Source organism: Fukomys damarensis, unplaced genomic scaffold, assembly GCF_012274545.1.
Source record: "Fukomys damarensis isolate Sample0158 unplaced genomic scaffold, DMR_v1.0_HiC HiC_scaffold_1, whole genome shotgun sequence".
In the NCBI taxonomy this organism is placed as follows: domain Eukaryota; kingdom Metazoa; phylum Chordata; class Mammalia; order Rodentia; family Bathyergidae; genus Fukomys; species Fukomys damarensis.
In genome coordinates, this window is record NW_022900913.1 from 45,504,316 (window position 1) to 45,509,177 (window position 4,862).

A 4,862-nucleotide genomic window follows, 5' to 3' on the forward strand; every position below is an offset into this window, starting at 1 on the left:
AGGAGCTAAAGATGTAGGGAAGGTGTGATACGTAGGGGAAGAACAAAAAGGGAAAAGAAAAAAATGTGAGAGAATGAAAAGATGAAAATAAAGTGTTTGTAGATGGGGAAGGGAGGAGGGGGTGAAGGGAGGGCAGAGGTAAGGGGAAAAAAATGAGAATCAAGACTTGCCATGTAAAGGTACATGATCCCAACAATGAATGTAACTGTACTGTATCCCTAAATGTACCAATAAACTCAATAAAAAAAAATAGTTTAATGAAGTCACAGGAAACAGACAAAGCCCTTACAATTGGGATACTGGGACAAATCCAGCCCTCTGTGTGTGATATCTCCTCTGGCTTAGGGAAGACTGTAAATGAGAGAATTCCAGAAGAAAAGTGTCTCAAAGTTCTCAGAACCATTTAAATTATTCACTCATGTGAAAATACCATAAATCATTTGAATCAAAATAATAGTTAATTTCCTCAAAAAAAATATAATTTCTTGTTGTCCCCTAAACAAGACACAACAATGCTAAACTACATCAATTTATTAAAATTTTGTGGGTTAAAAGAATACTATGTTCAATTACACATAGAATATAGATGCATCTTAATTTTTGAAAATTAAAAATATAACTCCTTAAGACTTCAGGATATACAAATTAGACTTTCTCATGGCCTTTCAATATCAGTGGAAAAGTGAATCCTTAAAAAAACACAATAGTTAAATCCAAAATCAGAAAACTTCCACAGGGTGAACCAGTAACATACTTGTGGCTGTTTCATAAGTATTGCAGGCAGAAATTATTTTTTTTCTAGGAATGGTGGCATACACCTGTAATGCCAGCACTAAGGAGACTCAGGCACGAGGATCACCTGTTCAAGGCCAGCCTGGACTACACAGTGAGTTCAAGAACAGTCTGAACTACACAGTGAGACCCTAACTCAAAAAAAAAAATTAGTTTTCAACCCAAACTATTGTACAGGACAGTAAGTCAGCTAAGTTTTCTACTTTCAACCCTGGGAGAGAGGGGGTAATAGCAATACTTACTATTATTAAACACTACTAGACATTGTGCCAAGCATTTTAGTTACATTAGTTCATTTAGTCCTCCCAATAACTCTTGTATTTTAAGAATAAAGAATCTGAAGCCCAACGACACTAAATCCATAGATACTTACAAAGCTAGAAAAATACTGTTATATAATTCATAGGTTCAAGTAATCACTGAAAAGTCAGAATACATTTCAAACCGACTTATAGTAACAATTCACATCAAAATTCATCGAAGGCTGCTGAAGCTGTGCGAAGTGGAAAGCTTATAGCGTTATACACATATATTTGAAAAAACAAAATTCTGGTAAACACTGGTCTCACAAAGCTCAAAGAAAAATAATATCTTAAAGTCAAAGGAAACAGAATTAAGAAAATAAAGACAGTAAAACAATGGAAAATACATTTGCAATAAAGAGACCAACAAAGCCTAGACTGGTTCTTCACAGTGAGTACGTAATTTGTCTAACTGATAGAACTCAGACACAAAACCCAAAGTTGTTTGTCTTCCTAAGCCAAGCTTGTAGGCTTCAGTCTAAAAGGCTAAAAATAACTTCTACCAAGTGCTAAGGTCCCTGAAGTCCAGGATAGTAAATAAGGCAACTCTGACCATTTATTAGAGACGACCTAAAACCAAAACCTGCTTTTTTTGGGGGGTGGGTGGGTTTGAGACAGGGTCTTACCTGGAACTCACTATGTACACCAGGCTGGTCCCAAATTCACAGCGATCCTCCTGCCTCAGCCTCCCGAGTGCTGGGATTACAGGCGTGAGCCACCACGCCCAGCCAAAACCTGCTCTTACAAATGAATTTCAATACTGACTTCACTCTTGCTATTGCAACATACTTGCAACTTCTTTCAAAGTCTACATCTTTTCTATTTTAAGATAATTATTTCTCAAATTATGGGGGGAAAATCTGAAAAAGTAGTAGCTGCTGATGTGAAATAATCATTTTTATATTCAACAATAAACTATTAAGATTGATATTTTATACAAAGGGGGCATTCTGTTAAATAACATTTTCAATGAGATTATTACAATTACTTAGAAAGCAAAAACACTGTCTTAAGGTCCTAGGGGCTGAAGATATAGCACTAAAGCACTTATCCACTTAGCATGTATGAGACCCAAACCCCTCACATTATACTATGCACCCTGTGACATTCGACAAATATTAATTCAATACTTCCTCCATTTTCTCCAGGGTGTTTTCACATACCCACTTGAGGATAGCTCCCTGACACAGCGGTCCCAATTCCAGCAGCAGCCCGTCTCTTGGGAGCAGTTCAACTCACAAATCCTCGGGCTCTGTCCCAGACTTACTGAAAACACTTTTTTTGGTACCGGGGATTAAACTCCTGCCCTTGCGCACGCTTGCAAGGCAAGCGGCGGAACCACTGAACTAAATCTCCAGCCCCAAACAGACTCTCTTGAGAAAGAGCTCAACAATGTTTGAACCCACCTTCCAGGTGATCCTGCAGTTAGGGGTTTGAGAGCTTCTGTCCCAAGGTAATTTGATAAGACCTTGAAAGCATCTCGAAGTTTCACCTGCAGCCAGAGGGACCGGAAACCCAGGAAGCTCCGGCTCAACACCTCCTTAAGTGCTGGCAGCTTATACTGAGCTCTTAAAGGCTTCAACTATATGAAGAAGGAGACTAATTATCAAAGGAGGAACTTCTGGGGCTCTCACAGAAGAGAAGTTCTACATTGCAAAAATGGGACGTAATCAGCACTTCCCAGCATACTGCAAGGAATGACAAGAAATTTAATGAGCTTACAACACCAAGATATACTTGCCTGTGCATTTGATCATTCTCCAGGGCAGAGCTGGCCTGCCCCCGAAAAAAGGATATTAACAGGAAAATAGTAATGAAGGTGCAAACACTGAGCTGCTGTTTCAAGGACACCCAATTAGAAAATGACTTGACAGAACGAAAATAAGATGCACCAGCACTTTATCACCAATTATCCCAAGGTGACGAGCACTATACTTTTCATCTCTATTTTCCCTTGCCTCATTCCTGCCTCTATGTTGAAAATAAAGACAAATGTATCCTTTGAGCTTCCCGAAGCTCTCTCTAGAACAACGGTGACAACAGCCAGAAGTCCCACAGGAGTCCAGCAGACTCCAGCCCTTAACAAAGTAGAGCCAGAGCATCTGCCTGCTCATGTTTGTTTTTATTTTTAATATTAAAAAGTTTTACCTTTCCAAATCACACATCACATTAACAAATTGAAGGCAAGTGCTGAATGGAGCTCCAAGATTATGAGTTTAAAAAAAGAAGAAGAAAGTACACACATTTTACTATTGCTTTCTTCTTGATTTCTTGCACCACTTTACACAGGGCATAGGTTATTGCGCCGCTAAATAGAAATTTTTTATTATCAAAAGAATTCATAATAAATTTCACTCATGTTTCCATACATGCACACATATTGCTTTAATTATATCCACCCTCTCTACTGTTTTCTTGTACTCCCCTCTCCCTAGCTCCCTTACTCTCCCCTAATATGTAGGCCCTCTTCTATTAAGTGATAGCATTTAGTAGTAAAGTTTATCCTTTCTACCAGAAGCACCCCAAGCCCTGAGTGGAGGGTAAATTAACCCTCTCAAGTGTCTTCTCCAAGTTGTGGTACAAGTGCTGGCTCTACCTGGCACCTGAAAGAAAAATATTTCTATATAATCATTATGTATTCTGCTTTTTAAATTACAATAGCAAAATGAGCTTATCTGAAGTAATACAGGAATTCAAACAGGTATTTATAATATCGGCAAAGTTTAATATAAATTTGTAATGAGCCCCTGTGGGGAAACCCTGCATTGTGTGAATCTCAGTGGGAACCCTTGTCCTGCTTCCTAAGGAGCCACACATCCCAGCACACTGGCATCTGGACCATGGCACACAGCTGGCCTGCACACGTACCTTCACTTGGGAAGATGGCATTCTGAAGAATTTTGAAACAGCTGAAAGGCATGTAGAAATAAGTAATGATGTTACTACTATACATGGACACATACTTTCTCTCACACACAGATGTGAATAACCTAATTTTGATACTACTTTCCTATCTAAATAAGATGAATAGTGCCAAAAAGGTTTTGAACAATGGAAACATTGTTAAACTGAGGGCTTTTTAATATTTCTTAATCTCACTCTTTAAAAGGATGGAATTAGTTTGAATATTCATGTATTCAGAAATTAAAATCAGTCTTATGAATGCTTACCTAGTGTGTAGCTCATATGAGCCTGGGCGAAGCAGGACCTCATGGTGGCCATAGGAATACCATACAATTAATGAGTAAAGAATGTACTTACAGATCCATAACCTACTTCAAACCTATCAACCATCTGTTCTGCCTAACACTGTATTCTCTATACGTCAATACAGACCAACACAAAAATATTATCTCCCACCCACCTCCACACAATGAGAACTGATCCCAAGGCTTGTCACATTGAGCTATACTCCCAGCCTTTTTTATTTTTTATTTTGAGACAAAGTCTTGCTCACTTGCCCAAGCTGGGGTTAGACTCTGGATTCTTGTGCCTCAGGTTCCCAGAGTGCTGTGATTACAGATGTGCGCCACCACACCCAGCTAAAAACAACTACCTTGAAATAACATGTTAATGATCTTTAGAAGAAGCAAAGGCTAGAATTATTTTTTTCTTTTAGTTTTCTATGCTTGCTTGCATATGATTCTCATGTCTGTTTGTAAGTTTCTGGCACATAGTAGTGCTGAACATAAATTTTTCACTTTAGATCTATAAATTGCAAATTACATTCTTCCCTTCCTTTGATTTTTTTTTTTTTTTTTTTTTTTG